Raw genomic sequence first — 22928 nt, 5'->3', positions numbered from 1 at the left:
TATTACTCAGCCATAAAAAGCCATGAAATCTTGCCACTTGCAACAACATGGGATGGACCTAGAAGATATAATGCTAAGTGAAACAGCCAGTCAGGGAAAGACTAATATCATATGATTTTACTCATATGTGGAATTTAAGAAACAAAACAAATGAACCAAGGCGGGGGGAAAGCCAGACTCTTAAATACAGAGAACAAAATGGTGGTTGCCAGAGAAGAGGTAAGTTGGCAGATGGGTGAAATAGGGGAATAAGAGTATGCTTATATTGATGAGCACTGAGAAATACATAGAATTACTGACTCATTATACTGTATACCTGAAACTAATATAACACCATATGTTAATTATACTTGAATAAAAAAATAAAAATTTTTTAAAAGGAAAAAAAAGTTTTAGAGATCTTAAACAACCAAAGGTTTTGGTACTTTCTCCCATATTCATTTCAAAGTACAAGCCAATCTAAACTAAAATAAGTGAAAAAGAAGCCCAGAAAGGTTCTGATTTTCCCTGTGATTTATGTTGTTCTTTTTACATCAAATATTAAATCATTTTCAAAAAAAAATAAAAATTGCTCTTATCTAAATCACCATTGATGTACATGTCAATGATAAAATTCACCAGGAAGATGTAACAATTCTGCAATTCTAAGTTTGTATTCAACTTGTAAAAATGCTCCCTCTATAACTATTAGAAAAAAGAGCCCCCCCCCAACAAAATAGAAAAAAAAGAAGGGAGGAACAATAAGGACAGAGAAGATCAATAAATAACTTGGCTTACTATCTATATAACACTGAATCAAATAACCACAGAATATACTTTATTTTCTAGTACATATGGGATTATATTAAAATTATTAACTAAAACAGAACTAGAACACAGTTGTTTGAAAATATACTCCCATACTTAAGTCAAAGAAGAATTCCACTATGTTAGTGAAATGCTAACATCAATTCAAGATAATAGTTAAAGGGCACCTGGGTCGCTCAATGGGTTAAGCATCCAACTCTTGATTTTGGCTCAGGTCATGATTTCAAGGATGTGAGATTGAACCCCAGGTCTGGTTCTGCACTCAGCCCAGAGTCTGCTTGTCCCTCTCTGTCGCTCTGCCTTCCTCAACCCCCACAAGCCCTCTCTAAATAAATAAGTAAAATCTTTTTAAAAATAAATAAATGAAAATTTAAAAAATAAAATAAATTAATATTAGAAAATATTTTAACCAAATAAATATATCCAAATTTGTGAGATACAACTAAAGTCATGCACAGAAAACGACGCATACAAATAAATGCAGGGATCTAGTCCCACCCAGCATCAGGCTCCCTGCTCAGCAGGGACTCTGACTCTCCCTCTCTCTTTCCCGTCCCCCCATTCATATTTTCTCTCAAATAAATAATTAAAATCTTTATTTAAAAAAAAAAGGTGCATATAAATGCATATATTAGAAAAAAAGAAAGGCTGAAAAATCAACTGTCTAAACATTCAATAGGCCATTTGGAGGGGGGCGGCAGCAAATCAAACCCCAAAAAACTAGAAAGGAAATAACAAACAGCAAATACAAAATAGAAAACAAATACATAGTAAATGGGATCAACAACATCAAAAGACAGTTCTCTGAAATCTACTAGTCTTAAAAATTATTAAAAATAACAAATCTCTGGCAAGAGCGACCAAAACAGAGAGGAGGTACAAATTACCAATATCAGAAATGAAAAAGGGACATCATTATCAAGTCCAGAGACAGCAAAGTTGCACAGTGTTTTTTTAAAAACATACATCATACCATATCTGAAATAACAAGATCTGATAGTCCTGTATCTATTAAAGAAATGGATCTTTAAGTTAAAACCTTCCCACAAAGAAAACTCTAGGGTCTAGATGGCTTCATAAGTAAATCCCACTAAATAACCTATAATATTGGGCGCCTGGGTGGCTCAATGGGTTAAGCCGCTGCCTTCGGCTCAGGTCATGATCTCGGGGTCCTGGGATCGAGTCCCGCATCGGGCTCTCTGCTCAGCAGGGAGCCTGCTTCCTCCTCTCTCTCTCTGCCTGCCTCTCTGCCTACTTGTGATCTCTCTCTGTCAAATAAATAAATAAAATCTTTAAAAAAAAAAAAAACCTATAATATCAATCTTACACAAACTCTTCTAGAGACTCAGTTAAAGAGAAAACACTTCCCAACTCATTTTATGAGGCCAACCTAATCTTGATACCAAAACCTTACAAGGATATTAAAAGAAAAAAGTTCCAGGCCTATTTCAATCATGAAAATAAATGCAAGATTCCAAAGCAAAATATTACAGTAGCAAGACATAAATTATGAATGATATATTATACAAAACACAAAAATATTAGTTATTTATAAAAAAAATGTATCACAACTAACCTGAATTTATTTTTAGATTATAAAGTTGTTTTAATGTTTGGAAAATTAATCAATGCAATACCCAGTATTACCAAAATAAAGAAGAAAAATCATATAATCAACTCAATATACACACAAAAACTATTTGAAAAACATCAACATCCACTCATGATAAAAACTCTACACACTGGGGCGCCTGGATGGCTCAGCCATTAAGCATCTGCCTTTGGCTCAGGTCCATCCCAGGGTCCTGGGATCGAGCCCCCCCCACCTCTGCCACTGGCAGGCTCCCTGTTCACCAGGGAGTCTGCTTCTCCCTCTCCCTTTGCTGCTCCCCCAGCTTGTGAGCTCTCTCGCTCGCTCACTCCCTAACAAATAAATAAAATCTTTGAAAAAGCAAAAAGACTATTCTTTCTCCAATGAATGGTCTTGGCACCCATGCCAAAAATCAACTGACCATAACTATAAGGGTTTATTACAAATTCTCAATTCTATTTCGCTGGTCTATATATCTACTCTTATGCCAGTATCACATCATCTTGACTTGTAGTTAAGTTTTAAAATCAGGAAAAGTTAGGATGCCTGGGTGGCTCAGTCAGTTAAGCATCTGCCTTTCAGCTCAGGTCACGATCCCGGGGTCCTGGCATAGAGTCCAACATCCGGCTCCTTGCTCAACAGAAATCCTGCTTCTCCCTCTGCCTGCCAAACCCCCTGCTTGTACTCTCTGTCTCTCTGTATCTCTCTCTCTCTCTGACAATAAAATGTTTAAAAAAGTAAAATAAAATCAGGAAAAGTGAGTCTTTGAACTTTGCTCTTCTTTTCCAAGACTTCTGACTATTCTGCGCCCTTTGGATTTACATGCAAAATTTAGAATTCATTTACCAATTTCTGCAAAAAGTCTTTTGGAATATTGACACGGACTCTGTTGAATCTGTAGATCCTAAGTCAAAGTTTTGATTTAAAGCCTCCAAGACCTCTGCATTTCATATAGAGTAAAAGCTCAAATTATTAAAATGGCCTAATTAAGATACTAAACAGTATGGTTCCCTAAGAACTCTTTCAAATCATTTCTTGGTACTCTCCCTCTTGCTCTTTCTTAAATTCACCCAGTATTCTCCTGTTTCACTGCCCTGATACTTAATTCATAGCCTGAAATGCACTCCCCCAGATACCTACCTGACTCACTCCTTACAAGATTTAACTTATGGCACCTTTGAAGCAAGGCTTCCCCTAACCATACTATGCAAAACTGTACACACGAATGTTCTCTCCATTTCTCTCTCATTATTTTTTCCCTCCAAATCAATTACCACTCTGTAATTTCAATGTTTATGTTGGTTAATGCTTGTATATACCCTGACACTAGGAAGTAAACTCTTTGAAGCCAAAGGCTTTTGGCAATTCTGTTCACTCCTGCACTGCCATCACTAAACTAAATAATAAGTACCAAAACTATATACCAATACCAAAACAATGTCTAGCACATAGTAAGCACTCAATAAATTCCTGCTAGATAAATAAAGGATTAAGGTAAGCAAAAAGAAATAAGAACAGGAAAGCAATAGGTATAGAATTCTAGAAAGAAATTGTAATACTCAATAAAAATTTAAAAGTTTAACCCCATTAATAAAATGAAGTTAAAAGAGGAATGCATGGGTGATGTCATCGGTAAAGCATCTGCTTTTGGCTCAGGTCATGATACCAGGGTCCTGGGATGGAGTCCCATATCAGCCTCCTTGTTCAGCAGGGAACCTGCTTCTTCTGCCTGCCACTTCCCCCGCTTGTGCTCTCTCCTCTCTCTCTCTCTCTCTCTCTCTCTCTCTCCCACCCCACCCCCCGACAAATAAATAAATAAATAAATCCTTTTTTTAAAAAAGTGACGTTAAAAGAATATTACTGAGGTGCCTCGGTGACTCAGTTAAACGTCTAACTCTTGATCTCAGCTCAGGTCTTGATGTCAGGGTCCTGAGTTCAAGCTCCACATTAGGCTCCACGCCCATCCTCTCTCTTTCTTTTTTTTTTTTTTAAAGAGAAAGAATATTACTGTTACGTCAGATATGACTGTTATGTTGCTTAATAGATAAAAAAATAATCTTTAGGGCGCCTGGGTGGCTCAGTGGGTTAAGCCGCTGCCTTCGGCTCAGGTCATGATCTCAGGGTCGTGGGATTGAGTCCCGCATCGGGTCTCTGCTCAGCAGGGAGCCTGCTTCCTTCTCTCTCTCTCTGCCTGCCTCTCAGTGTACTTGTAATTTCTCTCTGTCAAATAAATAAATAAAATCTTTAAAAATAATAATAATAATAATAATCTTTAAATAATAATAGCCATTGTTGGCAAGGCTATAGTCAAATAGGAATTCTAATACACTGTAATGAGAATAAACTAGTAGAACCTTTCTAGAAAGCAAACTGGCACTGTGTATCAAGAAATCTCAAATTAGAGCTGACCTTTGAACAATGTTGGGAGAGGTGGTAAGAACACCAACTAGGTAATCAAAAATCCACTGATAACTTTTGACTTAACTACTAACAGCCTATTGTTGACTGGAAGCCTTACTGAGAATATAAACACAAGTCAATTAACACAAAGTTTGTAAATGTATTATATGTATTATATATTATATGTATTGTTTTGTTACAATAAAGTAAGCTAGAGAAAAGAAAATGTTATTAAGGAAAATATAAAGAGGAGAAAATATATTTGCAGTACTATACTGTAAAAAATCTGCATGCCAGTGGATCCGGGCAGTTTAAACCCGTGTTGTTCAAGGGTCAACTTACATGCTTTGATCAAACAATTCCACTTTCAGAAATTCATGATAGAAAAGAATCAGATTTACATATTTAAATAGATATTTATACAGAAATATTCAAAATACAGTAATTTTTTACAAAGAAAAACTAAAAAACAATGAAGTAATGAGAAAGAAATGACAAAATAATTTCTGGTGATAGCAATTATTGTTTATTAAATACTTAACATACATCAGCTAGAATGTTATGGCCATGATTTTACTTAACTTTTAAAATGGTAAGTAATATTATGCCTATTTTGCAAATAAAAATAAGAACTAGAAAAGATAAGTATCAAGCTTAAGGCTCTCAAGGAACAAAACTGGGATTGAACCCAGATTTATTAGATTCCACTAAGCACATTTAAGATTCCTAAAATGGAATTTTATACAGTCATTAAAGACTATATTTTGGATAATATTTGAGAGGGGTTTTTTTTAAGACAATGTTAGAAAAGAAAGCAAGACACAAAACTAAATATAATTTATACAGACACCCAAATGGAACTAGTTTAGATTACAGTATTAGACTAGAAAAGAAATCTCTTGTTTATGGGATTATAAGTTACTTTATATTTAGCATACTACTCGTTTAAATACTACTTTTGCATTTTCCAAATAATCTATACTATATACATACTTTAATAAACAGGAGGGAAAAAACAACCACTATAAATAAAGCTAAATCTTAGATTTCCTCTATACTTCCTCCACCTGGCAAGCCATACATCCCTTCTACCTCTTTTTCCATCATGTCCATTTATACAGAAAAAGATCTAAACATGTAGGCAGCTTAAGTGTCCAACTAATATTTAGTATAGTGAAGCACCTCTATGAAAACATACACTACCACCAAGTACCAGTTTTACTTTATGTACCCAGATTATTTCAATCCCATTTATCCCCCTGAGTGATCTTCAACTCTTTTATCAACTGATCCAATGCATCTTTCTTCTTCCATAAAGAGAGCCTTATTGGGCGCCTGGGTGGCTCAGTGGGTTAAGCCGCTGCCTTCAGCTCAGGTCATGATCTCAGGGTCCTGGGATCGAGTCCCGCATCGGGCTCTCTGCTCAGCGGAGAGCCTGCTTCCTCCTCTCTCTCTCTGCCTGCCTCTCTGCCTACTTGTGATCTCTCTCTGTCAAATAAATAAATAAAATATTAAAAAAAAAGAGAGAGAGAGCCTTATTAATACACTAGTTTAAACAAGGTTATATAGCTTCTTCACATACATACCTGACCTAGAGAGTGTATTCTAAAAGGATATGGGAAATAAGGATGGGTAAGTAAGGTTGATATATTATGGAGAAATATGAAACTGGCTCAAATGAAAAACCTAAAAACAAGTAATATAAATTTTTATTAATAATGAGACCATGAAAACTTAAATTTCATATACACACTTTCTAAGCTCTTCTACCTCTATAATTCAATTTTAACCTGATAGAGAACCTAACCAATATGTATTTGCTCACTGATTACCATCAGAATATTCCAGCAGGTGGCCTTAACAACTCAATTTTTTTTTGTTTGTTCGTTTGTTGTTTTTTTTTAAGAGATAAAGATACATGTTCTTTTAAATATTAAAAAAAAAGTCTGGGTTAACATGAAATTTATAAACGTAGTAGAGTGAACAGAAACTCTAACACTGGTATGGCAATAGTCAGTACTGCCATTAAAGTGAATATACCAATAAATACCACTTCAAAAAAAAAACCTTCCTATCAAAAGCTACATCATCAACACAACACTAAAACACTAAAGAAATTCCCCATGTCATTTACAAATAAATCTGCTATATTTATACCAAGGCCACTAATTTTAAAAAACTTAAGTTTATAGAATAATATCAGAAAATAACAAATTTCTGTAACAAGAAAGATATTCTATTTAATATATGCAATATCAACCATCTAGAAAGAAGAGGCCTAAGAAAATTGATACTAACAATCAAATTTATTAATAATACTTTAGCTCCTTAAAGCCATCAAAAAAGAAAGAAAAACAAAAACATCACTCTATAAGGAATATATATGGAAGTCACAGAACCCAAAACATTCTATCATCCCAAACAAGATGAAGAAACATCTCTTTCAGAAACAAATGCTACCCAAACCAAACAATCCACCTTTACTGGGGATTAAGTTACCTACAAAATGATTTTAAGTGTACCACTATGATAAGGATAAGATAAATACTAAATATCATGAAGGTACCAAAAGGTGTGTCACTAAAAAACAAACAAACAAAACACCAGCATTTATACAAAATGTAATCAAATTAAGGTGACCAGTAATCTTAAAATGTATTTATCTGACATAAAAACTACCATAACTAATCATTGAAGACATCCTAAATATCAATGGATAAGAGTATGGCTAAATAAATAATGGTAAAAGTCACCCTTTAGAATACTAGACAACTATTAAACAGTTTAAGATAAAGAAACCAGACATGTGTAGAAACCAGAATGACCCCGGAAACATATTTTTAAGTGAAAAATCCAGTTGCTAAATAATATACAGCTTTTGGCCAAAAAACCCAGGAAGATGTAATTCTCTAGAGTTCTTCAACACTTTCTATAATCCTCCATTACATACTGCCAGTATTAGTCTTGCTTGGTTATTTTAGGGCCTCACACTGTTGGTTTTACCAACATATTTTCATCTATGTGTGTATATTTCCCCATTAGCCATGTTCCTTAGTAACACAGGTAATGATACATACTCCAGTCTGACAGTTAGCTGTAGTCCCACACATAAAATAGGTGCACAAATAAATATTTGCAGATGGAGAATATATAAAATATGAAGAAACATTTTAGAAGAGAGACTCTAATACATTAAAGGGGAACTATTAAAGAGGAAAAGCAGAACTACAATACAGTTTTTTATACAACCACAAGCTCTTTGAGAAGTTCTAGTAACAAAATCCACGATTACATTTTCTTTCTGAGAGATTTTTTTAAATCACTAAAACAGCTTGAGAACCTAAGTGCAAAAAATTCATACTCTATGACTTTAACAATACTTACCATCTGTCTGACACAGATGCTAAGAATGTGCTTACTAAGGCCACAGTTGATATCTGCGAACTCTATAGCTCTTCCTGTTATTCAACATGTCTTCTCACTATAAAAAAATAAAATATTAATATATTTTATATATACAATAAAGGCAAATCTACATCGAAATATAATCCTAAATGAAACCGAAGTTCAAAATACGTAATACTTATAAGTACATATGATATTCCACAGAGAAAGCCACAAAAGTAATTGCCAAACTGTGGAAAGAGCCAAGATGCTCTTCAACAGACAAATGGATAAAGAAGATTTGGTCCCTATATACAATGGAATATTATGCCTCCACCAGAAAGCATGAATACCCAACTTTTGTATCAACATGGACTGGAGGAGATTATGCTGAGTGAAATAAGTCAAGCAGAGAGAGTCAATTACCATATAGTTTCACTAACTTATGGAGCATAAGGAATAACTTGGAGGACATTAAGTAAAGGAAAGGAAAAGTGAAGTAGGGAAATCCACAGGGGAGACGAAGCATGAGAGACTGTGGACTCTGAGAAACAAACTAAGGGTTTTGGAGGGGAGGGGGCGGGAGGTTGGGTGAGCCTGGTGGTGGGTATTAAGGAGGGCACGTATTGCGTGGAGCACTGGGTATGGTGCATAAACAATGAATCATGGAACACTGAAAAAATTACATTTATTTTTTAAAAATAAATAAATAAAAGTATACATCAGCCAAAAAAAAAGGAAAGAAAGCAAGCCACAAAAGTTAAAAAACAAAGACAAAAAAGACCCAACCTCATTTGTCACCACTGGAGGCAATTGTAACCCTCCAGAAAAGGCTATATTAAAGGAACAAACTAAGCATTTATTCTCCAAGTAGAACATCATTTCAAGATAACAAAATAGCCCTAACTGATGAGGGAAACTTCTTCACAGAACATGACTATGCTAAAAGAATGTAAAAGGAACAAAAGAATCTTAATATTTATAACGAGAAGCTGAACAAGAATCAGCCATCACCAAAGAAGTTTAAAATTATTAGGTGTTTAAAAAAAATAAATTAATTAAATAAAATAAAATAAAATAAAATTATTAGGTGAAACAGGTTGATAGATTAACCCAGTGCCGAAGTGCCATTCACAGATGACTTACAGATGCAAAAAGAAAAAGATAATCTTCAATAAGATGATCTGGTTGTCACCACCTCAGCGTGGTGATGAAACACAGCATCAGAATGATGGACAAGTAGGGGTGCCTGGGTGGCTCAGTGCGTTAAAGCCTCTGCCTTCAGCTCAGGTCATGATCCCAGGGTCCTGGGATCAAGCCCCGTGTCGGGCTCTCTGCTCTGCAGGGAGCCTGCTTCCTCCCCTCTCTCTCTTTGCCTGCCTCTCTGCCTACTTGTGATTTCTCTCTCTCTAATAAATAAAATCTTTAAAAAAAAAAAATGATGGACAAGTAAACATTATGTGCTCTTAACATGAAACAATATGAATACAAAGCATTGCTAAAGTACTCGTCTAAAAACCTTTAACCTGAATCTGAAACACTGAGTCTGTTTCTCCCTCCCATTCTCCCTTTGTCTCTCCCCTTGGCTTGTGCTCTCTCTTGCTCACTCTCTCTCTCTCAAATAAATAAAATCTTTCAAAAAAATAATAACTTTCACTTGCCACCATTAATATCCTTTTAAATGGTGCAGAAAATATCTGTACATACACAGATATGTAAAGTAAATATGGCAAAATTATTAAAAATTATTCGATCTAGAAGGTGGGTATACACAAGTTCAATGTACTATTCTACTTTCCTATATGCTTAAGTATTTTCCATTTATAAAAGTCTTTAAATGTACCATGCTTCAAGTAAACTACTCTGTCTATAAAGAAAAAAATTATTTTTAATCCAAATACCAACACTTAATTTGAAACTTCTAATTCAAATATGCCAAGTTTTCATAAAGCAGAGTAAAGGTTATATCTGGTTATCTATCCATGCGTGTTCTGAGAAGAAAAATTCAACTACTCCATAAGTAATGAGAAGGAAGAAAATGAAAGAAGAAAAATTTTTTTTTAAGATTTAATTTATTTAGACCAGGGTGAGGGGCAGAGGGAGAAGCAGACTTCCCACTGAGAAGGACCTCCACTCCTCACCCACCGCAACCCGGGACTCTGGGATCATGACCTGAGCCAAAGGCAGACACTTAACATACCGAACTCAACCAAGTGCCCCTGAAAGAAAAAATCTTAAATGATAAAACTGAAGAGGGGCTCCTGGCGGGCTCCTGGCTGGCTCAGTCAGTGGACCATATGACTCTTGATCTCAGGTTGTGAATACAGAGCCCAGAAATAAATCCTCACATATACAGTCAAGTAATCTTTATTTATTTGAGAGAGAGAGACAGAGAGAGAGCGAGCGAGCACGAGTGGGGAAAGGGGCAAAAGGAGAGGGAGAGGAAGACAGAAAGAATCCCAAGCAGACTCCTCACTGAACTTGGTGCCTGATGTGGAACTCAATCTCATGTCCCTAAGATCATGACCTAAGCCGAAACCAAGAGTCAGTTGCTTAACCAAAGGCACCACCTAGGGACCCCTACCTTCAAGTAATCTTTTGACAAGGATGTGAAGACTACACAATGGGGAGAGGATAGTCTTTTCAACAAATGGTGCCTAGAAAACCAGATATCCACATGCAAAAGAATGAACCTGGAACCTTACCGGACACCATATACAAAAATTAACTCAAAATGGGTTAAACACCTAAACATAAGACCTGAAACCATAAAACTTGGAAGAAAACAGGGGAGAAGGTTTCATAACACTGGACTGGCATGACTTCTTGGATATGGCACCAAAGCACAGGAAACAAAAGCAAGAACAAACAGGACTACATCTAACTTAAAAAAAACCTTCTGCACAGCAAAGGAAAACAATCAACAGAGCAAAAAGCCAATCTACAGAATAAGAGAAATATCTGCAAACCAATCTCTGATAAGATGTTAATATCCAAAATACATACATCTTACAAGTCAAAAAACAAAACAAAACAAAACCTCAATTTTCAAAATGGGCAAAGGACTCCAATAGTTATTTCTCTACAAGTGATATACAAATGATCTACAAGTATATGAAAAGATGTTCAACATCACTAATCATCAGGAAATGTTAATCAAAACCATAATGAGGTATCGCTTAACAACTGTTAGGATGGCCACTATCAAAAAAGGTGGGGGGGGGGGGAAGCTGGGACAAGCGTCGGTAAGAATGGGAAGAAACTGAAACTCCTGTGTACTGCTGGTGGGAATGGAAAATGTGCAGCTGCTGAGTAATATAAAGAATTGCTGATGACTATGTCGCATACCTGAAACTAATTTCACACTGAATATTAACTATATGGGAATATAAATTTTAAAAATAAAATAAATAAAATGTGCAGCTGCTACAGAAAACAATATGGAGGTTCCTCCAAAGTCAAAAATATATTATATCCACCAATCCCACTTTTTGGGTATATACCAAAAAAAAAGAAAACAAGACCCCAAAGAAATATTTGCACAATCATGTTCAATGCAGCATTATTCACAACAGCCAAGAAGTAGAAGCAACCAAAAATGTCCATGCAACATAAATGTTCTTTAACAGAAAAATGGATAAAGAATAATTGGTGTACACACCAACACACAATATGCAATATTATGCAGCCTCAAAAAAGGCAGGCAATCCTGTCAAATGCTACAACACGGATAAGCCTTGAAGACATTATGATAAGTGAAATAATCCTGTCATAAAAATACAAATACTATACGATTCCACTTATACGAAGTATCTAAAGTAGTCAAACTTTAGAAACAGCAAGTAGCATGATGGTTGCCAGGAGCTGGAGAAGAGGGAGAAAAGGAGAATTCTTTGGGACTAGAGTTTCAGGTCTACAAGATGAAAAAGTTCTAGAGATCTACTGTATTAACAATGCACATATGCACACCAACAAGACAGAAGAAAGAGAAATTAAGGAGATTATCCCATTTACAACAGCACACAAAACCATAAGATATGGAATAAATCTAACCAAAGAGGCGAAGAATTTGTACTCAGAAAACTATAGAATATACATGAAAGAAATTAAGGAAGACAAAAAGAAATGGAAAAATGTTCCATGCTCATTGATTGGAAGAACAAATATTGTGAAAATGTCCCTGCTACCTAGAGCAAACTACACATTTAATGCGATCCCTATCAAAATACCACCATCAACTTTTTTCAAAGAAATGGAACAAATAATCCTAAAATTTGTATGGAACAAGAAAAGACCCGGAATAGACAGAGGAATGCTGAAAAAGAAAACCAAAGTTGGTGGCATCGTAATTCCAGACTTCAAGCTCTATTACAAAGCTGTAATCATCAAGACAGTATGGTACCAGCAAAAAAACAGACACATAGGTCCATGCAACAGAATAGAGAGCCCAGAAATGGACTCTCAATTCTATGGCTTACTAATCTTCGACAAAGCAAGAAAGAATGTCCAACAGAGAAAAGACCGTCTCTCTTCAACAAATGGTATTGGGAAAATTGTACAGCCACATGCAGAAGAATGAAACTGGACATTTCCTTACAACACACATAAAAATAGACTCAAAATGGATGAAAGACCTCAATGTGAGACAGGAATCCATCAAAAACCCTGAGGAAAACACAGGAAGCAAAGTCTTCAGCCTCAGCCACCGCAACTTCTTCCTAGAAACATCACCAAAGGCACGGGAAGCAAGGGCAAAAATGAACTATTGGGACCTCATCAAGATCAAAAGCTTTTGCACAGCAAAGGACATAGTCAACAAAACCAAAAAACAGAATGGGAGAAGATATTTGCAACTGACATATCAGATAAAGGGCTAGTGTCTAAAATCTATAAAGAATTTATCAAACTCAACACTCAAAGAACAAATAATCCAATCAAGAAATGGACAGAAGACATGAATAAACATTTCTGCAAAGACGACATCCAAATGGCCAAGCAGACACATGAAAACAAACACATCGCATAGCATTAGGGAAATAAAAATCAAAACTTCAATGAGATACCCCCTCAAACCAGTCAGAATGGCTAAAATGAACAAGTCGGGAAACAACAGATGTTGGTGAGGATGCAGAGAAGTGGGAACCCTACTACACTGTCGGTGAGAATGCAAGCTGGTGCATCCATTTTGGAAAACAGTATGGAGGTTCCTCAAAAAATTGAAAATTGAGATACCCTACAAACCAGCAACTGCACTACTGGGTATTTATCCCAAAGATAAAAATGTAGAGCTCCAAAGGGGCAAATGCACCCTAATGTTTATAGCAGCAGCATCCACAATAGCCAAACTATGGAACGAGCCCAGATGTCCATCAGCAGATGAATGGATAAAAAAGATGTAAAATATATATATATATATATAAAATGAAATAGTATGCAGCCATCAAAAAATGAAATCTTGGGATGCCTGGGTGGCTCAGTCAGGTAAGTCTCTGCCTTCCGCTCAAGTCATGATCCCAGGGTCCTGGGATCGAGTCCCACATCAGGCTCCTTGCTCAGCAGGGAGCCTGCTTCTCTCTCCGCCTCTGCCTGCTTGTGTGCTCTCTGTCTCTCTCTCTCTGACAAATAAATAAAATCTTAAAAAAAAAAATGAAATCTTGCCATTTGCAACAATGTGGATGGAACTAGAGGGTATTATGCTAAGTGAAATAAGTGAATCAGAGAAAGACAATTATCATATAATATCACTGATATGTGGAATTTGAGGATCATGGCGGAAGAGAGAAAAAAAATGAAATGGGATGAAACCAGAGAGGGAGACAAACTATAAGAGACTCTTAATGTCAGGAAACAAACTGAGGGCTGCTGGAGTGGAGGGGACTGGACAGGATGGGGTGGCTGGGTGATGGACACTGGAGAGGGTATAGGCTATGGTCTACGCTGTGAATTATGTAAGACTGATGAATCACAGTCTTACACATACATAAGTACGTATAAGTTAATTTAAAAAAAAGAAAAGAAAAGAAGCAAGGTGATTAAAAGAAGGTATTTCTTTTAATATTGCTTCTTGCCAGTAAGATTGCTAAAGCTGTTTAATAATACATAATAAAAACAAATACATTCACACAAAAAAATGCACATACAGTTAAAACTACTGTGCTTACTGTATATCTAAAGATGATTAAGATAGTTAATTTTATGGTATATGTTTACCAACTTTTTAAATAAAATTATAAGGGGTTTAAGTACGAAGGGAAAAAAAAAAAGAGAAGGTGATTTTAGCAGGGAAAGAAAATGTTCACTGAAGAGTTGGAGTCAGAACAGAGAAGAAAATCACAAATAGAAATCCTGAGAAGTGAACTACATTGGTTACAACTACATAATGAGTTATCAGCTTTGAGTCCCAGGAAAGAATAGACCTCCTAGATCTTTATAGCTCCAAAAACTATATGCAAAATACTCTACAATCTACTAGCATTGTACATACGCTATATCCATATCCTACTCAACCACTTCTTTCCCCAAAACTTCTTCTCCTCCCCTACTCCACCAGGGGTCTGTTTTCTGCTAACAGACCCCTGAGACATAAACAAGCACATTACGTGATCTAAACTCAACAAAGCATAGCACCTTAGCACCTCAGCTCTTCAGCTGCAGGCATCGGTCAAGGTATGGACATGTGACCAAATCTACCCAAAACCTCATAAATAAGGCTCTAAATAGAGCTGTGCTGGGAGGAACCAGGTCCTACCACATGAAGTATAGCCACAATAGGAGAAATGGCACCAGTATACACAGATTTTAGGTATAGGAAGGACCAACCTACGGGCAAGTTCCTACCTTAGCCCATATGGCCACTTCTAGCCATACCATTTCTGTTGTATGGTTAACCAGTAACTTCTCCTTTGAAATAGGCTATTTCTAACTGTATCTCTGTTCCTTGCAATCTAAAAAGTCCTAACAGAGAAACTGAATATATGGAAATTTTACGTAAAGATGTATTTCACTGACACTATAAAAGGGCCTACCTAGTATCCCTTTCCTAAGTGAGAAAACTTTCATCTGGGGCACCTGGGTGACTCAGATGGTTAAGCATCCTCCTTCAGCTCAGGTCATGATTCCAGGATCTTAGAAAGGAGCCCCGCATCAAGCTCTCTGCTCAGCAGGGAATCTACTTCTCCCTCTGCACACACGCTCTCTCCCCCTCTTCCTCTCTTGCAAAAATAAAATCTTCCAAAAATAAAAAAGGGGGGGGGACTTTCATCTATTATATATAGTGTCTTCTTCCCTTCTCTACTAGGTAAACCCCAAAATAACTACTTAATTCCCTCCATGCAAATCACCTCATTTTTTAAGATAGCCAATACACCTCTTTCTTTCACTAACCCTAACCACTACAGGGTGAGATGACAGATAAGCAAAGTAGAACAATGTGATAATACAGGTTGGCTAGGGAAACAAACAGAAGAAATAGGACAAACCTGAAAAACCAGGCCTTGAGATATCAAAAAAAGCTTCCCCACAGAGGTATGATCCTGACTGAGACCCAAAAGACAAGCATAAGACAACAAAACCAAAGGGAAAGGAAGCGGGGAACCAGAGAAGGCAATGCAGAGGGAAGCTCCTGTACTCAGGCTTAGATTGAACGAACCCGGCATCCTAAGGAAGAAATGCTGTAACCGAATATGATCAGCACACTGAAGGCAAAGGGAAGAGGTGAGAGAGGATGAAGACGAAGAGGTGAACAGAAATTAGATCATGAGGATCCTGAAAGCCAAATTAAGAAGCTGACTTTATCCTAAAGATGATGAAAAGCCACAATAAAGGTTTATTAGCAGAGAAGTAAAATATGCAGCTGTGTCAGATTATTGTAGCTACGATGAGGGGGCGGGGGAGAAAGGCAACACTGGAAGCAGGGATACTACCTTAGGAGAGGACTGCAGCAATCCTAGTGAGAGATGATGCTAACCTTGAGCAGGATGGTAGCCTTGGGGATAGGGAAAAGGCAGACACAGAGTCAAGAAATACTAAGAAGTATCCAACAGGGCTCAGTGATCAATCAGAATGTGAAAGTAAAAAGAGAGGACAACGGATAGCCCATGTTTCTGGCAAGTTATTATTATCAATCTCTAGCATTTACTGAATTTTTAACACACGTGCATTATCTCATTTAATCTTCCGCTAGAAAGAAGACTGAGAAGAAACAGTCTGTTCTGTATTTTTGGTTTGAGGATAAGAGACGGAAAGTTGTTAATGACTACAGTTTGAGATAGGCTTAGTCCTGATGATAGCATACAAATGGACATGTCATGAAGACAGATGATACATGAATCCACTTATCAGGAAAAGAGCTTTGGGTTGGAGACAGAGAATTATCAGAATATAGATGGTAACAGAGAGAAATATTTTCAAAAGTAAAATATCTCCTCTATTCATGCCAGTATTTATTTAATACTTACATACCTAAAGTAATTAGGTTGGGACCAGTGTTAGCAGGAAAAAAAAAAAAAGGAAGATTCAGTGAGGCTCAATTACTAAAGGAAGGGAGGAAGAAGCTTAGCATAGCATTAAGTGTATATTAGAAATATATCAAAGGTTCAAGGTTAGGGGGAGGAGGACAGAGAAAACAATAAAACACTCTAGGAAGAAGAAATAAAATTCAAACACAGAATTTTTTTTAAAAAGATGCCCTGTTTTGGGGTGCCTGAATGGCTCAATTGGTTAGGCAACTGACTTGATATCAGCACAGGTCTCAATCTCAGGATTATGAGTTCAAGCCATACGTTGGGCCCCACTTTCAAATAAATAAATAAATAAAAAGAAACCTTGCTTCAGAACAACAAAAAAGTATCATTAATGTCAGTTCTCACAGTAATTCTTAAATTTAATGAATAGAAAATGTACAAAAATGTTTTTCGTCAAAAAAGTAACATGGGGAAATTCCCTCTACCAAATACTACTGCATATCATGAAGGCGTGCCTGGGTGGCTCAGGGGGTTAAGCAACCAACACTTGATCTCAGCTCAGGTCTTAATCTGAGGGTTGTGAGTTCAAGCTCCACACTGAGCTCCACACTGGGCATGGAGCCCACTAAAAAAAAAACCAAGCATGCTATGACAGTAACAATAAAATTAAATGGTACAATCACAAAAGTCCAATAAAAGACTGAGGAACTATTATAAAAAATGCAAGAATCCAGAAAAAGTCCTAACTATATCTCAAAATTTACATGTAATAAGATAGGCTTTCCAAAACACGAAGATTCAAGTTTTTAACAGTGATAAATGATTTAATAATAATCTGTAAAACAATTAAGGTGGTATTACCTTAGAATTATGAATTTATGCTTCGAATTTATTCTAAATTCTGATTATAAAGTTAATTTTAGGAATATTAGGAAAAAACTGATTATCACAGCTGTAGAACAATGAAATGTTTTAATTTAGAAATGTGAAACAATGGGACGCCTGGGTGGCTCAGTTGGTTAAGCCGCTGCCTTTGGCTCAGATCATGATCCCAGGGTCCTGGGATCGAGTCCTGCACTGGGCTCCTTGCTTGGCAGGGAGCCTGCTTCTCTTGCTGCCTCTGCCTGCCTCTCTGCCTGCTTGTGTGTTCTTTCTCTCTCTCTTTGGCAAATAAATAAAATGTTAAAAAAAAAATGTGAAACAATGACAAAGGAAAAGAATGATGGATTCATGTATGAACATTTTAAACTTCTGACAAATAAAAATAATCAAAAAATAAAACCCCAAGCTAGAGAAAAATATTTCAAGAAAAAAAGACACTAATAACCATATATTTGGACCATTCTCAACATTTTAAGAGAAACTGATGTAATATATGATCAAAGGATTCGAACAATCCATGTTTAGAAAAATGGTGTCCACTATCAGTCTAGTGGGGTTTATTGAGACTGGTATACCCAGAACCAGTGCTCAGTCAAGGGCAACATATGGGTTCTTCCTGCTACTAATTCCACTAATAGTCATAAAAACCTAGCTCGCATGGCTAGTTTCCTCCTCCGTGGAAATTAACAAAATGATTTTTTTTTTAAATTTTCAAAGTTATGTGAGTTTGGATAGCACAAATTAATTAACCTGAACCTAGATGTATTACTAAAATAATTTCTGGAGAACAAGGCTGAGATTCTTCCAACAGTCTGCCCACCTACACATATTTTAAAACTTCAGTTCAGGGGGTAGGAAGGTACTTAAAAGAAACTTCAATAAACCAAAATTCAGAGTAATGTTAAAATCTGTATATGATTTTATATAAGCAAACTGAACTGTAATGTAGAGGGAAAAAATGTTTATGTGACAAACCAATATAACTTATTTCACCAATTTTAAGACCTTTTTACATTTTATGTGGTAAGGACAACCCTAAAATCAATGGCATATCACAGTTACTTGGGAGTTTTTTTGGTTTGGGGGGGTTTTTGTAAACGTACATAAAATAATCCATCTTATAACTGATGCAAGGAATGGTAGATATTTGGAAATGTCACGATTTACTTGATATCAAAGCTTTTGTTTAAGAGGGCCACAAAAAGAATATGATAAGAGTAAGGTTTGGGGTCAGAAAGATCCAGAACTGATAGAATCCTGGCTCTGCCAAATACCAATTGGCTGATGTTGGGACAACTTTCTTCGCATTTCTCATATTGTCTGTTTCCCCATCTGTGAAATTGTACCAGTAATAATGAAAATCTCATAGAACTGTGAAAATTAAATACAGTAGTCTATGTACAGTGCTTAAAACAGTGCCTGGCATACACGCACATATACGCATGTATACGTTTATATACATATGCACAAATACACACAGGTATTATTGGTAGCCACTTTTATTACTGTAAGGATGAGGGTGATTAGGCCGATAATGACTTTTGGCTTACTCATTGCCTAGCATGGTAAATATTTTTCCAATCATTCAATCTCTTCTTTAATTCCTAAAGCTACTTCTAAAGGCATTTAATAGGGATCTATTAAGATTCAATATTTGGCCTGACCTACTCTTCACAAGACTTACAACATGAGTTTGCATATAAAAAGCTGAAGGAAGGCAGGCAAAGAGATAGCTGTTCCCTAAAACTCAGAGTGACTACTAAATGGTTACTGTTTTGCGTATCAAAAGGCACCCACAATCACGGATAATCGTGAAGCCAAACAAGGAGATTTTAAAAGAAGGAAAATCCTCAAATAGTTAAAAAAAACATGCACCTACGCTGATATTTATTTGGCCTCTACTGTGTACAAGATATTATACCTACTTCAATAAAGAAAAAATACTCTTCCGTAATAACTTAAGCCCACTTTTTCTATTCGGTCCAACACCTGGTCCTCTTTACTCTTCCCTTCAAAGCTAAGAAAATCAACAGGTACACAGACTGACATTTCATCAGTACTGTATGCTGGGTTTCTGCACTGGGATTTTGCACTGGTTTTGTTGTTGGCCCCCCTACCCCCACCACATTAATATAGTAGTCTTTTTTCATGAAGTAAATTGTAGGCTCCTCGTACAAAAGCAGCCATTTCTTCCCTATTCTTCCCACCATCTCCACCACTGCAGCCCCCCTGTCCGGACACAACCACTTAAATGATAAAGGCTCTATCTAGCATAGGACTTAGAAATTGTTGACTGAATTTCTGACCTTTAAAAACGTACATGTTAGAAAACTGAACCACGCCGAGCATCCAAACACATGACGTTTACATTTCTTAAAGCATGTAAGGATTCTTTCATTGAAAATTGAAGGATGGTTAAAAGGAGCTACAAAAGAGAGCTAGGTGTTTGAGAGAAAAAGCCATAGAAATAATAAAAACGTAACGAAAACCTGATGCTAGAATAAAAGGTAATTTTTTTTTTTAAGTGAGAGAAGAGAGGCATCTGCAAATCAATCATTGTTTTCCCAGAGACAAGGTTGATCACCAGGATTTTCTTCTCTGCGCTCAGCCAATCCCTACCTTTTCTGAGTTAACCAGTCTCCAGGCAAGCAGCGCTTCTTGATTGGCTTAAAGATGTTGTGTAGAAAAACCAGCCAATCCTGCCCGCAAGTCGGGACTGTGCTATGGAGACATCACAACCACTGCATGGCGAGAATGTGTACAAACCTGTCCCTGCCACAAATAGCAGATTGCTAGTTCTAAAGGCTGTTGCGGAAAGGAACATTCTTTAAAGCGACACCAAGCGAGATCTAGCATCTACACGTTATTACTCTAGCTCTCTTGGGGGGGGGGGGGGGGGGCTGTTTACTGTTTTAATCAAACGAGCTTAAGGAATAAACTGTGCCCCCGGTCGGATGACTCACTCTATGGAAGACGAATTTGCACAGGGACAGCTCGGAGAGGGTCCGGATGACAGAAGGGTTCAGGCAAGGTCCCACAGAGGATCAAAGTTGCGGTGGGGGAGGGGGGTGCGGACGAGGGTCAAAGAGGCACAAATACCAGGGACCTGGGGTGTCTCCCCACGGTGTCCAAAATCGGAACGTGCGGAGTGCGAGGTTGTGTTTGGATACGAAGTGAGTAAATAAACGGCTTTGCTAGGACTACGGGAGGGTGGCCCGAAGTTCCGAGAAGGCTCCGCCTGGGAAACGCCGAAGGTGCTCGGAGAAGCACGAGGTCAAGTCCCGGCGGGAACCCACAGGGAGGCAACCCCGGGGGGTCGAGAGGGGTGTGTCTGGGGCCTGGAGGCCCGCCCGGGACTGGGAGGCCGGGGAAGCGGCCGCGGCGCCCGCCTTCGCCCGGCCTCGGCGGCACGCCAGGACCCGCCTCTCCCCGACGCCTCACTTCCCTTCCGTCCAGGCAACCAGGCCCGCGGGCCCCGCGCCGGCCCCCACGTTCGGGGATTTGGGCTTCGGTCGCAGCGCTGCCCGCCGCTGCCTCAGGCCCTTCGCTTCGGCTTGGGGCCCCGGAATCCCTTCCCTCCCGGACCCTCCGCCGCGTCTACCACCCGCCGCCTTTACCTGCTCCGAAAGCGGGTGGAGGGCGTCGAGGCCGGGGCCGCGTCGTCGAGTGTGCGACGCGGCGCCGCGGGTCCGCAGCCCTTTCCCGCCGCCGCCACTGCGCTCTCCGGCGCGGCGCTGGGCTGGCGAGCAGCGGCGGCCGCGGGGCGGGGGGGGGGGGGGGTGCTGCGGGGTGGGGGGGACGCGCGGCGAGTGCCGGGCGGGGAGACACTGCCGCTCTCTGTTCGGCCCGGGAAGAGCAGCCTCGCAGCAGCCAGCCGCGAGAGGGCGGGTGGGCGGCCGAGTGGGGAGGGGTCTCGGGAAGTAGGGAATGGCTGCCACGTCGTTCAGGTGGCTCGCTGCCCTCCGCCTCCCCCCACACACCCTACGGCTCCGCGCCGCGACCTCTGGTTCGTCCCCGAGTCCGCCGTGGCGCATCGGCCCGCCCCGCGGGGCCGGCTCCGGAGACCGGGCCGGCGGGCGCTCTCTCTCGTGCTCTCTCAGGAGAGCGAGTCCGGGCCTGGCCGATTCTGCCATCGGACCCCCGCCTTCACCAACACCACCACCAAAAAGCTCCCCCGACATCCTGTGTTTCCCCCTTTCCCGGTGGAGCGGCCACAGGGAGGAGCAAACCCTTCTCCAAGTGTCGAGTTTTCGGGAAAGACGGGCGCTGTTTTGAGCTCGTGAACGTTATCGATCAGGGGCCCCAAATTTTTGCCGAAGTAAACGGCGCGGGAGACCACGGCTGTTTCTAGCCCTCGGCACGCTCCCAACCCGAAAACCAAGGCAGAAACCCAAGGTCGTACTCGGCGCTGGTCGAGGCGGGGGAGGAAATGACAGCCGGGGCGGGCCCGCCAGCGCGCGGGTCCCGGCGGCAAGTTGGGAGGGACAGCGGGGCCAGCCCGACCGCCTCCGCATTGCCTCACTGCGCTGTTGACTCGGGGCTCCGGGCCGCGGCGGCGGCGGCGGCGGGCGCGCGAACCCGCCTTTGCGCGCGCGGCGCTGCCCGCGTCGGTTTCCGGGCCGCGCCGGCCGCCTCGGCGCGGGGAAACAAAGGGGTAGACGGCGGCTGCGGCCGGGACGGAGGCTGCCGGCTCCCGACCCGCGCTGCCCACTTGAGTCCGAACGCGCTGGCGGAAGCACCGAAACGTGTGCTTGTTTGCGGCGCTGGACTGCAGGCACTGACCTTGCCCTCCAGTTAGAGCTTCAGTTCCCAGATGCCAAGAAAAAACGAGGTTTTCTTCCCTTTTGCGATCACTGTACCATGAGCCTGTCGCCTACGCCTGCTCCGTTTCTTCCCCTAAACTCTGCTTTCTTTGGTTTGTTTCTTCTGGGATGGGACGTGAAGTCAGTGTTTTCAGGTGCATGAATTTTTCACGCTTCCTTTCTGCAGGGGATGGTGGTTTTGCTGATCCTTTTTTTTTTTTTTTTTTCTCGTTCTGTTCGACTCCCTTTGCGATTGCTTTTTATTCCACTTTCATTGTTTTTCATAGAGAAACAAAACAGCTTCCTGACGAAGTACTCCTCTGCGTCGAAGAGGCAGACTGTTCATGTTGTAGTAATTGCTTTAAAGTGAGTGGAAAATTGGGAAAAGTTCAAGTGAATTTTTATCTTCATCTGGATCTCATTGGAATACCTACTCACACTCAATGGAAACATTCTAGTGGGGTTTTTTTAAGAATCAGAAATATTTAAGCAGAGACCTCGGGATGGTAGATTTTCTAATGAAACCAATACACAATTTTACTTTTGTATGATTTTTTTTCTATTATTAGAGATCCTTGAGTCCCAATTAAGAAACTACAA

The 22928-nt window shown here is 39.3% G+C and overlaps 1 protein-coding gene across 6 annotated transcripts in view; it reads right to left on the bottom strand.

The window, feature by feature from the left end:
* The window catches only part of N4BP2 (NEDD4 binding protein 2), an 83613-nt gene extending 61215 nt beyond the window's left edge, over positions 1–22398 (bottom strand). For all 6 annotated transcript variants that reach the window (XM_032334127.1, XM_032334130.1, XM_032334132.1 and 3 more), the window contains exons 1-2: positions 22309–22398; positions 8183–8279 (exon numbers count right to left, since the gene is read on the bottom strand). The gene's annotated coding sequence lies outside the window, so the exon portion shown is untranslated. The remainder of the gene's footprint in view (positions 1–8182; positions 8280–22308) is intronic.
* Positions 22399–22928: the final 530 nt, after the last annotated feature.

Source organism: Mustela erminea, chromosome 2, assembly GCF_009829155.1.
Source record: "Mustela erminea isolate mMusErm1 chromosome 2, mMusErm1.Pri, whole genome shotgun sequence".
In the NCBI taxonomy this organism is placed as follows: domain Eukaryota; kingdom Metazoa; phylum Chordata; class Mammalia; order Carnivora; family Mustelidae; genus Mustela; species Mustela erminea.
Note: the sequence above shows the minus strand (reverse complement) of the source record. Positions and strands in the feature narration are given on the sequence as shown.